We start from the raw sequence: 13,957 nt of genomic DNA on the forward strand, positions 1-13,957 counted from the left end.
CAGATCTTGAAAACTACTGAGGCTAGATGGCTGCAAATTGGTATGTTGATCACCCACCCTCCAGTCATCAAACATACCGAACTGCAGCCCTGTAGCCTCGGTATTCTTTGTCTTATTTAAGGTTAAAGTTAGCCATAATCGTGCGTCTGGCAACGATATAGGATAACACAGGGCCGTGATTGAAGTTTCGTGGGCCGCGGCTCATACAGCATTATACTAAGACTACTGAAAGATAGATCTATTTTCTGTGGCCTATATTATACGCTGTAGCGGCTGTACAGAAAATCCGATTGCGCCGAAGAAACTTCGGCGCATTTTTTACTTGTTTGTTTTACCTTTTTTAATTATGTTTTTTTATGCAGGTTTTTTCATATGTACATTTTTTTCTATTTTGACAGAAATGATTTCAGTTTAATTTTGACATTCATATGATAACTCTGATCCCTCGTCTCTGTTGATAGGCGCTTCATTTTAACTGCACATTTAAACCTGGGAAAGCAGTGTGTTATTCTGGGGAGAGAGAGAGAGAGAGAGAGAGAGAGAGAGAGAGAGAGAGAGAGAGAGAGATAATACTTAGGAAAAACAAGTTGAATTACGGCCCGCCGTGTACAGTCGCTCGCTCTGTCACTGAAGACCTCCAGAAGTAAATAGCTTGGATACCGGTGTGTAAATCCTGCTAAATTGAAGACTGTAGCACCGGAGAGATTTTGTCATTGCACGGTGGTTCAGTAATGACAACGGACAAAATAGTAATGAAAAACCGCCAAAACTAAACCGTTATCTCACATTTAATTAAATAGTTATAACACACCAGACGGACTCGTGACTTTAGCGGCAACGATGCTCTAATATTGAAAACGTCGCTTGGCCTACTATTCTTGTTAAAATTTTCTACTAAACGGACAGTTGATGACCACATAACTCCTGTCAATCTCTTGCTCCGTGATTTGAAGACGGCCATTTTACTTATTTCCCGAGGAATTTTCACTGGTAGACCATTTGCTTGTTGGGCAACATAGCATTATCTTGCTACACGATTAGAAAGGTTGTTGCATGTATTTTTAATAAAATTGCGACCAATGTAATATTGTTGATTAATATACGCGCATATATTACAGTTATTCGTTTTCTAAGCAATAAATCTATTTCAGGAACTCCAAAGCACCGTCACTCTTACTGGAACCAATAAAAATTGAAACGAAGTAAAACGATTTATTATATTTTGTAACGGTAATGTTCATTCACGGGGAAAATTACTCCTCCATTTTGATAAAAAAGAACTGAGAAGCAGAGGAAACAGCATTGAAAATGCTGCACGTCTGGTAAAATTTCCTGACGCTCGTTAAATTTGTTCTTTCATCAGAACTAATAGAGGCTGTCGTTACCACCACCGACTGTGAAATGACCAAACTATGTGAAAATACCATTGATTGATAATCACTATTTCATAATTACCGCTCCAATGAGTAGCACAAGCTTCTAGGAAATGATGGTGTAAATATTTCATGAACGTAAAATCTGAGCGAGAAGCTAATAGCAATTTTAAAAGTTTATGTATCCTTCGAAGCAATGTAGCGTCTCTCTTGTGACCTCATGTGTATTGTAGACATCGTGGCGATAAACTCAAGCCGGGAGATGACCCAAAATTTGGTCCTATTATCAGTTTATTCTGTTCATATCAGCTTATTGACCATTTGCATAATTTCACTAGGAAAAACAATAAAAACATTGCTCTTCACATTTATGCATATAGCAGACGGAACCAAACAAAAATCTAAAAATGTGAAAGAAATAAAAGCAAGTAAATAATTCTAGGTCTTTCTGTACAAAAATGAGGAATAGGTAAAATACGATTGACTAGAAACCTAACACAAACACCGGACAAAGGTCTTCAGTGTTAGATTCAGTTAAGGAAAGGTATGGCCGATAGTACGCGATGATTATGGTCATTGATATTAATTGTTTTAGATAGTTAGACTCTTTCCCTATTCGTTTCAGCGAGACGATTGCTTTCACGTTACCTAAAGATCCTTGTTAATAAGATTTTAATACACTGTTCATATGTGTGTGTGTATATATATATATATATATATATATATATATATATATATATATATATATATATATATATATATATACACATACATACATACATACATACATACATACATACATACATACATACATACATACATACATACATACAGTCAAGATGAATAGGACGAAGGGTGAAGTAAGAATGGGTTCATCAGTAAGTTTTCTTAGATTTAATCTTATTGAAGAGGCACCCTCAATAAGAAGGTAATGCTTTCTTTGTAAACAGTTATAAATTCTAACTAATTTTTGTACTAACGTCCATTTATCGGGAAGTATATGATTTTGTTCTGTCTCCACTGCGCTTAGTGTTGAGATATCACTTGATAGCTCCGATTAGGCTCTGTACATAAGTAAAGAACAGGAAGCTATTGATATTTTGGGGAGTTAGGCCTACTGACATGAAACTCGTATTCTAGTGATGAATTCCCAGTCCTTTTTGATATCCATCTCCGAAAGACCTACTGTATCATACAGAAAAAAGAATACTGAACTTTGCAGAGTCTAATGATTGGCTGACATAAGTGGAACACTTGTAGACGTTGCCACCTGTTAACCCATTGCGTCTTATAGAAAGCTGGAGTTATCTCGGGCAGCAGCTAGCTATTATCTTTTTTTTTTAAGCGAGCATCTCTCTTCATTTATAACGTTTATATATATATATATATATATATATATATATATATATATATATATATATATATATATATATATATATATATATATATATACATACTATATACATATTATCTTTTAGACATTTCTCGTATCGGGGCGGCATCAGAGAAAGTACAACGCAAAGGTCCCTGGTACGCTCATCCTTTTAAGTGCTCAATCGTGGACGAATAGCTATCAGAAAATTTTCCGGAAGATTACGTGCTTTATACATCTAAAAAGAAGGTTCCGCAGCGCGGCATTTAAAACCTCTAAACGTACAGCTTCCTTCACTTCTATATTTCATCTTTATAGTGCTTCCTGGACAAGAGGCACTTCCTTTCAAATGCCCCTTCCATGTCATATATCGGCCTTTTCTTCGTCTTCCTCTCCTGGTACCCCCTGACACTTCGAATTGTATACTATCTTAAAGAGATACATATTGGACCAAAATATAACCAGATAGATAGGTATTATTTGTCGAAACCCCTCATTTGACATGATATAGAGAAATTGCAATTACGTGTAAATCAAACATCAACACGATCTTTGCATAGCTTTTTGCAAATACAAGGTAACTATTTTTTAGTAATATACTCGCAGTGAGGGTTAGCAACAAAATGATAAAAATATCTAGAAATTCGAGATTTGCAATACGTCTTGGAAAATTATTTGCGGACAAGACAACAACATGATAGGCAACAGATATCACTGGCACGTAGACTACTTTATGAGAAACGAGGCTTCTAGCTATTGTAAAACTAGTTTCATAAACTTGTGTGTATTTATAAAAAAAGAATACAAAGGTGTGCTGGAACCATGTTTGGTGTTCGAAAACATTTAATGTTATCCAGACTGGGCTTTATATTTGAGACGTTCAAAAATATGGTTCCTGGTTGCAAAAATGTTATCATCAACTTGCAGTATTATTGGGCAATTTAGAGCTTTGATTTGGCATCTTAGACATTAGTTTGTAACACGATTGAGGACTTCATACGTTTGTGAGTATATATAGATAGAATGGACATTATCACTAAGCTGGTGTGAGGTAAAAAGAAATAGCATACTGAACTTGGAAAAGTATATATGCTCTCTTTGAAGGTGTGATTTCATGCTGCATTTTATGGATACTTTTTCTAAATATAACGCCCCGTAGCAGTGTAGTGCAGTCAGTGCACCTCATGCGGTGCTCTGCAAGCATTACTTAAGGCTCTCTGCAGCTTCCCTTCGGCTCCTAGCTGCGACCCCATTCATTCCTTTCACTGTGCCTCCGTTCATAATCTCTTTCTTCCACCTTACTTTCCACCTTCTCCTAACAACTGAATCATAGTGCAACTGCGAGGTTTTCCTTCTGTTGCACCTTTCAAACCTTTTACTGTCAATTTCCTTTTCAGTGCTGAATGACCTCATATGTCCCAGCGCTTGGCCTTTGGCCTACATTCTATATTCTGTTCTATATTTTTTCTAAATATGCTGATCACTTTAATTAATGTAAACCTTTCTGCTAAGGAAAAAGACTTTTCTTCAGTACTTACTATAATAAATATAATGCATAAAAAATTTTTCTCACATATATACACACACACACACACACATAAATGTATAATGTATATATATATATATATATATATATATATATATATATATATATATATATATATATATATATATATATATATATATGATGGTTCAGTGGGTAGACCGTCGATTGGAGTTGGTGGAAAGTAACTGTCGAGGGGTCGAGACGCGGCAGTACCGATCCATTTATCACTTATAAATTCCCCATCGGGGATATTCCCGAGGTAGCGTGAATTTGATATTAAGCGACATTTGTAGCTTCACGATTGTATATATATATATATATATATATATATATATATATATATATTTAAAAGATTAGCGCCAAAATACGCTATGAAACCGCTCTCCTTCCTGCTTTTTGCTCGGCCGATAGATAGGCCTCTGTCTACTTTGAACCTGGGAGGAGTAGTGGCTACTGGATCAGGTTAGTTTGAACCAGTGAAAGTCCGGGGTATAAGGGCTCAGAAATATAATTGTTGGGGAACAGTAATCTGCTTTGCACCGTTTTCTTTGGTACAGGGCAGGAAAAATACCATTTTCTGTGAAATAGCAGCGTGCCCTGGGTCAGGACATCGCCCCCCCTACCCCTGGCCAGAAGCAATAAAAGGGCAGGTCAGGGACAGCCCTCTCTCACATGCGGTCGCTAGTCTAAGAGAAGAAGTCGCTCTTCTGCGGGTCTTGCCCTCTGCCCTCCGTTCTGCTCGCCGCCACGTGGAGCCCATTGCCGCCCTTTGTGCTCCGTGTTCCGATCCACGTGGCCTTAGAAGACTGCAAGGGGGAGTGCAAGTCTCCAAACGCGAGCTGATACTCAACGGCGGCCTTTCCATCATCCCACAGGCGCCCGTTTTCCGCCCCAATCTACGATTTGAAGAAATACCTTGGAGAGGGAGGCCCTTTGTCCACGCTCCCACACGTGGTCCCCGGCAGAAGACGTCGTCAGCCTTACGCCCCTGCAAATGTGGTAATGTACCCAAAACGAGTTGCTAGTCACGATTACTTAGCCCTTTTACATTTATTAATTTCTGGGCCTATAACGTTGTGTTCCCTGATATTCCTTGGTTCAAGCCAGGCCCAGGTGTTCCCAGCTTCTTTCCTCTGAGTCACAAGTAACGCCTCGGGGAGTCCTTTGGCGCCTTCAGTGCACCCCCAAGTAATTCAATCCCCAAATTCCAGCATTAGATGTGTAACGTGGGTCCTAATATCGTTTCAGAAAGACGCCTGTAGCAGAATTATCCTTGGTCCGTGTTCCTGGCATTCCCAAGCTCCCCCCCCTTCGGGAGGACTTCTGCAACAGTAGTTTACCGTGTTCTCAGTTAATTTTCCCTTTGATCTTGTGTGCTATCAAATATAACTATTTTTATATCCACGTGTTTCACGCACTCCCCCTTGAGGAGCCCTCCGCTCCGTGTACTTCTTTTTTTGTTTGTGTTTTATATGTCCTGGGTATCTTACAAGGCCATTTTCGAGTAAAGTAATAAATGTGGAGTCATACAAACCACCTGCACCAGGAAACATATAAAAATATATATATATTTTCATGATGTTGCCTTGTAATACATATATCTCCCTATAATTTTGACATATTTACTTTTTTTTATGTGTGTGTTATGTGTAATGATAATGATTGTTGAAGTGTCATATATAGTTTGGCATCAGATCTCAAAAGAACTAATGATTAATTAACTTAATAGTGTAATTTAGAATTAATAATACAGTTTTAATAGTAACGTAGTTTAGAACGAATAATATCTTTCTTGGTAAAAGCGTAGTATATGAACACATGTGTGTCCAGCAAAGACTTATTTCATTTCAATTGTCATCAGTTGAGATAAGAGAGAACACTTTGTTTCAGGGTAGTGATGACAGGTTTGGATAACGAATGCCGATTTGTCCCATACGAGCTCAAGACGAGTGATTTCATGTTGTTACATGCGTTGTTTGAGTCACGTACGCCACTTGGAGAGAGAAAATATGTCTCTTGATCAGTTATGCCATGTTTTGTAAGATTGCATTCAAAACGTTTTGCTGGGATGATGTCATTTTCCTTCTAGAAGTTTCTCTGTGGCATCTTGCACCCAAAATGCTTTAATGACGTCACCTCCCTGCTTCTAGAACTTTTGTATCTCGTACCCAAAATGCTTTAATGACATCATGTAATTGTTTCACGTGTTACTGGAATTCTAAAATCTGTTTCATTCTGTTTCTGAGACCAGTTAATTTGGTTCACTCTCTCTCTCTCTCTCATTCTTAGAAAGAGATTACTTTTAACGTAGTGTTTTGTGGTCACGTATTAGCATTAACTTTTGAGATCTGAATTTAGTAAAGTTATTTAGTTTGTAACGGTGCCTGGTAAAAAGTGTGATTTGTGGTAACGCAGCTGCAGCAAGAGATTTTACAGAGGTTTTCACAAGTTTGTGTAAGGTAACGTGAATTTTACTTATTAATACCATGGTATGATAAGTTAGGAAATTTTGACCGAGTGAAATCATTATTGATAAATCTTATGTGTATTTTTGTGTGTTTTTCTATTTACAATCTCTTCATATTTTCACATTTTTTATGTTTGTAATGTAACATTTATTTACGTAGCAGTTTAAATATTTCTTGGTAATTTAACATTGCATACTTGATTTAATATTTCATTTATTAAGATTTTCATCTCAAATCTTGAGTAATACTTGATAGTTTAATTTTTGCTTGATTAATTTAAATTCCTGATAAAGTTTTTGTAAATTAGTTTTGTTTCATAGTTAAGTTCAAGAATTAATTAAGTGTTGTGTTATTTTCAAGTAATAATAAATTTTTCAGATTGTGAATTCTAATTATAAACTTTGAATTTAAAAATAATTTTTTGTATTTAACATTTTTAGAAAAACAGTGTTTCATTTATTGATCACCAGTGAATAGGATTGATTGTATGTGCATAAGGCAGAGTGATAAACACGTTTTGTTCTTTTAGTTTTGCTAAAATGAATTAAGACCAGGGAAACAGTTAAAGTTGTTTGATGGAGTGAGGCCCTTTTACTCTAGAATATTTCTAGTTTAATTTTTGATACCTCACACATATGCTGATAAACTTAGTTTGATTTTTCAAGTAATAAATAAATTTTTTCATAAGGGATGACTGTTACCTTTAGAGTACTCAGTCGTAATAATTAATGTTATGAGAGTTCAGGTATCTGGCTGAAGTGAGGTATATTTTTGAATTTTTAGATTAGTTGTATAATAACCAGGTACTTGATACGCATCGTGACATTATATTGTTTGGTGCCCAGAGACGCTGGAACAAAACAAAATATCACTCTGGTTTATGGTTTATACTGGTGGTGTTAGGGATATATTTTGATAGGAGAGTGACCACATAGTTATTTTTTGCTCTGTATTGTGAATTATTTAGTTGAGTAACTTAGAGAAAATGGCTCGGTTCAATGTTCAGAAATTTTTAGCAACTCCTTCCATCCAAGAGTCATCTGAATCCTACCTGACTAAGGCACAGTGGATTGCTTTAGCAGTGGCATGTGGGGGTAATTTGTCTAATTGTATGATTAAGGCACAAATCAAATATATTGCAATCCAAGCATTGATTGACTCTGGTAAAATAGATGAAGAGCTAGGAGATGCGCAAGAGTGTTGAATGCAGCTGAGGCAGAACTTACAGAAAAACATGAGCAAAAGAAAGAGAAAAGTGATGCAGAAGCAGAACTAAGACGTATAGAAGCAGAAGAAAATTTGATTAAGCTGAAGATGCAGGCAGAAAGAGAAAGAGAAGATAGAGAGAAAAGAGAAAGAAAGGAAAGAGATGAAGAAAAAGCAGCAGAAGAAGAAAGAGAAAGACCAAGACATGAAAGGGAGATGGAGTTAATAAAAGCTCGATCCACATTACCTGTAACACCATCTAACCCTACTCAAGGTAATTCAGACCCTGTATTTGATGTAGCAAGAGTGCAGAAATTAATTCCAAAGTTTACCGAAGAAGCTCCAGATGAGTTTTTTGATCACTTTGAAAAGGTAGCTTCAGGTATGGGATGGCCAGAGGATAAATGGTCGGTCTTGTTACAGAGTGTTCTCACTAGTAAAGGAAGAAGTGCCTATTTAGCCTTATCAGCTGATCAGTGTAAAGAGTACAAGGTACTCAAACACAATGTGCTACAAGTTTACCAGATGACCCCTGAATATTATAATGAAAGATTCAGATCTTTGAGAAAGGATGACAAGATAACGTTCTTGGATTATGCCTACAAAGTAAGAAGATGTTTTAAACGATGGTTGGAGGCTGCTAAAGTTAAATCTATGGACGAACTTTAGGAGTTAGTGGTCCTAGAACAATATCTTAGAGGAATTCCTGAACACATAAGTGCCTGTTTAAGAGAGAGAGAGGTTAAGAAACTTGACAAAGCTGCTACATTGAGTGAAGACTTTAATATGATATATAGCGAAAGAAATTATAATGTCAAGTACCAGAACCAACAACGCACAGGTTTCAGGTCTCATCCAAATTTCAGGAACATTACAACTGGAAATCCTTCTAGTGGCTATGCCAATACAAAGCCAGGTAACACCCTTCAGCAATTAAATGTTAAATCCTCATCATCCAGTCTATTCTCAAGACAGATACAGAAGACTAATGTTGTCTGCTACAAGTGTGGAAGAGCAGGGCACTACAGTCGAGATTGTTATCAGACACAACAGCAGACCAAACCAGTTGGTCAAGTGGTTAAGGGTAACCAGGTGAAGCAAACTACGGAGAGCAGTGTGGGGAAGACTGATACTAAACAAGCAGAGTGTTTAGCAACCAGTGGAAATGTAACTTCAAGCAGTGAGTGGCTGAGCAGCTTGGAGACTTTTAAGCCATATATCTATGAAGGTACGCTGACAACTCAAGGAGGAAGTGTGCAGGTACCAGTCAAGGTATTACGTGATACGGTATGTAACCATAGTGTGGTAGTTCGTGGTGCTCACCCACAGTTGGAGAAGAATCTCACCAGAGATTCAGTTATTTTGAAGGGTATAGGAGGAGAAGAGGTAACTCCTGTATGCCGCTTGCATTTGTCCTGTGAATTGGTGACAGGAAATGTTGATTTTGCTGTAAAGGAGTCACTAGCTGTTGAAGGTGTACATGTTTTACTGGGTAATGAAGTTGGTTGTGTACCATTTGTTCCTTGTCCTATAGTGACAGACAAACCGTTAAGGGTTAGTCCTATGGTAGATTTAGAGAAGAATACCCCCACCTGTTTCCAAGTTGTGTAACTACCAGGAGTGTGAAGAGAATTATGTCTGCAAGTGAAGATACTGAGGATTTACCTGCACCAGAAGGATCAAGTGATGGATCTTTAAGATTAGTGGAGCTGTTCCAGGAAAGTGAAGTTTCCCCTAGTGTTAGTAATGAAGAGATTTCCCAAGAAGAGCAGGATCCTGTTGTTATTGAAGAGACTCTGAGTAGTCAAAGTGTTGCTGAAGATAGTAATGAAACTACAGAGGCAGAGTTAGCAGATATGCAGAGTTCAGCCCTTGAAATTGGTCAAGTGACTAGAGAGAAACTAATGAAACTGCAGAAGAGGGATACAACGTTGGCTGATCTGTTCTTCAGAGTTGCTGATCAAGAAGAGATGCAACAAACCTTCACCTGTTATTATCTAAAGGAAGGATTGCTAATGAGGAAGCATCGACCTGTAGATATACCAGGAAATGCTGAATGGGGTGAATATCATCAAATTTTGATTCCATATCCATTGAGGAAACAAGTTGTAGCAGTAGCGCATGAATCTGGACATATGGGAATCAGGAACACTGTTGAGAAGATTATGAAGTATTTTTTCTGGCCTGGACTTTACAAGGATGTTAGCAGATTTTGCAGAGAGTGTCACACATGCCAGATAGCTGAAAAACCGAATGAAACCATTCAGAAAGCACCCCTACAACCATAGAAGTTAGAGGAGAACCCTTTAGCAAGGTAATTATAGATGTGGTTGGGCCACCTCCGAAAACAAAGAAAGGAAATGAATATCTGTTAACATTAATGTGTTCAGTGACTAGGTATCCTGAGGCGATTCCTGTAAGAGTATAAGTGCAAAGATAATTGCTGAGAAGTTGGTGGAGTTTTTCTCCAAGTTTGGAATACCAGAAATTGTGCAAAGTGATAGAGGAACGAACTTTACTTCAAAATTATTCCAGGATGTGATGAACTTGTTAGGAATAAAACAACAGTTATCAACTGCTTATCATCCAGAGACTTAAGGAGCCTTGGAAAGGTTCCACCAGACATTGAAAAGTATGTTAACTAAGTATTGTAATGAATCAGGAAGAGAATGGGATACTGGTTTACCCTTGATGTTATTTGAAGTTAGGAATGCTTATCAAGAAAGTATGGGATGTTCACCAAATGAAATGATTTTTGGTCGAGACATTAGAGGTCCATTGAAGATTCTTGCAGAGAATTGGGAAGAAAATCAAGAGGAAATCCAAGGAGAATATGTGAAGAACTTGAGGAAAAGATTAAGAGAAATTAGAAAATTCTCTTTGGAAAATTTAAAAATAAGTCAAGAGAAAATGAAAAGAAAATGTGATGCTAAGACTAAGCTAAGAAATTTTAGTATTGGACAGCAAGTTCTACTGTTCTTACTAGTGAAAAGATTTCCCCTTACCAGTAAGTTTCAAGGTCCTTATAGGATAACAGAGAAGTTAAGTGATCGAACTTATGTGATTGAAACACCAGGAAGAAGAAACCGACAGAGGAAGATACATGTGAATCTTTTGAAACCTTACTTCTCAGAGACTAAAACTGAAACAGTGTCAATAACATAGACAACTTCATCTACAGAGGACGATGACGGCTACGAATTGGGAACTGAAAGCAAGATGAACAATTCTTCAATATTAGAAAATTTGGAAGATAAACTAAAACATCTGAGTGTTGAGCAAAGTAGTGAATTAAGTGAAGTGATTCAAAGTTTCCCTGAAATTTTTGCAGTTGTACCTAGGCGTACCAATCTGACAAAGCATGAGATAAAGATCAGAGAAGATGGAAAACTTTTTAAAATGAGAGCTTATTGCTTATCACCTTTTCATCGAGATGTTTTGAAGAAAGAAGTTGAATATTTGTTGCGGCATGGATTAGCAGAACCTAGTTCAAGTCATTATAGTTCTCCTTGTGTGTTAGTGAAGAAACCAGATGGCTCATTTAGGATGTGTACTGATTATAGGAAACTGAATTCCATCAGTGTGGCTGACAATTATCCCTTCCCTCTTATTGATCAATTACTTGATAATATTGGGCAAGCCAAATTTGTTTCCAAGATAGACTTGTTGAAAGGATATTATCTGACTCCCTTAGATGAGAATTCCAAGTTGCTGTCAGCTTTCATTACTCCTTTTGGACTGTATCAATACACTGTTTTGCCGTTTGGTCTGATGAATGCACCTGCAACATTCCAGCAAGTGATGGATCAACTACTAGGATCAATAGAAGGAGTGGATGTGTACCTTGATGACATTGTGATTTATTCTCATACATGGGAAGAACATCTGAAGATATTAAGGAAAGTGTTCAAGAAACTACAGGAAGCAGGACTAACAATCAACTTACAAAAAACTAAGTTTGGAAAGGCAACTGTGCAGTATCTAGGATTTGAAGTTGGAAAAGGCCTTCTTGCTCCTATTGATGCTAATGTAAGGCTACACTTCCTGCTACGAGGAAACAGCTACAAAGATTTTTGGGCATGGCTGGATTTTATCACCGATTCTGTCCAAATTTCTCAGCCGTAGTAGCTCCCTTAACTGACTTAACCAGTCCTAAAAGAAAGTTTGTTTGGACTCCAGAATGTCAAGAATCATTTGAGAAGGTTAAAGCCATATTAACTTCAAGAAAAGAGCTTCAAGCTCCAGACTTCAGTAAAAAGTTTATGATACAAGTTGATGCATCCGACTGTGGAATTGGAGCTGTTCTGCTTCAAGAAGATGACAACAGAATCTTCCATCCAGTATGTTTCATGTCTTCAAAGTTGAAAAAGCATCAGAAAACTTACTCAATAATTTTTCAGTGTTGTCGGATCACAACCCAATCTCATTCATCAATAAAATGAAAAATAATAATATGAGACTGACCAGGTGGTCTTTATGCCTGCAACCGTATAATGTAAGAGTTAAACACATTTCAGGAAAAGATAATGTCATAGCAGATTATTTATCCTGTTGTGAATCGCTGGATTCAAACCCGAGATAAGTAATCTTCTGGGGGGAGGAATTTCATGATGTTGCCTTGTAATACATATATCCTCCTATAATTTTGACATATTTACTTTTTTGTGTGTGTGTGTGTTATGTGTAATGATAATGATTGTTGAAGTGTCATATATAGTTTGGCATCAGATCTCAAAAGAACTAATGATTAAATAACTTAATAGCATAATTTAGAATTGATAATACAGTTTTAATAGCAACGTAGTTTAGAACGAATAATATCTTTCTTGGTAAAAGCGTAATATTTGAATACATGTGTGTCCAGCAAAGACTTGTTACATTTCAATTGTCATCAGTTGAGATAAGAGAGAATGCTTTGTTTCGGGTTAGTGATGACAGGTTTGGATAACGAATGCCGATTCGTCCCATATGAGCTCAAGACAAGTAATTTCATGTTGTTACATGCTTTGTTCGAGTCACGTACGCCACTTTGAAAGAAAAAATACGTGTCTTGATCAATTACACCATGTTTTGTAAGATTGCATTCAAAACGTTTTGCTGGGATGATGTCATTTTCCTTCTAGAAGTTTCTCCGTGGTATCTCGCACCCAAAATACTTTAATGACGTCACCTCCTTGCTTCTAGAACTTTTGTATCTCATACCCAAAATGCCTTAATGACATCATGTAATTGTTTCACGTGTTACTGGAATTCTAAAATCTGTTTCATTCTGATTTCTGAGACCAGCTGATTTGGTTCCGTCTCTCTCTCTCTCTCTTTCTCTCTCTCTCTCGTTCTTAGAAAGAGATTACTTTTAACGTAGTGTTTTGTGGTCACGTATTAGCATTGGCTTTTGAGATCTGAATTTAGTAAAGTTATTTAGTTTGTAATGGCGCCTGGTAAAAAGTGTGATTTGTGGCAATGCGGCTGCAGCAAGAGATTTTACAGAGGTTTCCACAAGTTTGTGTAAGGTAACATGAATTTTACTTAATACATGGTATGATAAGTTAGGAAATTTTGACCGAGTGAAATCATTATTGATAAATCTTATGTGTATTTTTGTGCGTTTTTCTATTTACAATCTCTTCATATTTTCACAATTTTTATGTTTGTGATGTAACATTTATTCACGTAGCAGTTTAAATATTTCTTGGTAATTTAACATTGCATACTTGATTTAATATTTCATTTATTAAGATATTCATTTCAAATGTTGAGTAATTCTTGATAGTTTAAATTTTGCTTGATTAATTTAAATTCCTGATAAAGCATTTGTGATTTAGTTTTGTTTCATAGTTTAGTTCAAGAATTAATTAAGTGTTGTGTTATTTTCAAGTAATAATAAATTTTTCAGATTGTGAATTCTAATTATAAACTTTGAATTTAAAAATAACTTTTGTATTTAACATTTTTAGAAAAAAACAGTGTTTCATTTATTGATCACCAGTGAATA

Source organism: Macrobrachium rosenbergii, chromosome 1, assembly GCF_040412425.1.
Source record: "Macrobrachium rosenbergii isolate ZJJX-2024 chromosome 1, ASM4041242v1, whole genome shotgun sequence".
In the NCBI taxonomy this organism is placed as follows: Eukaryota; Metazoa; Arthropoda; class Malacostraca; order Decapoda; family Palaemonidae; genus Macrobrachium; species Macrobrachium rosenbergii.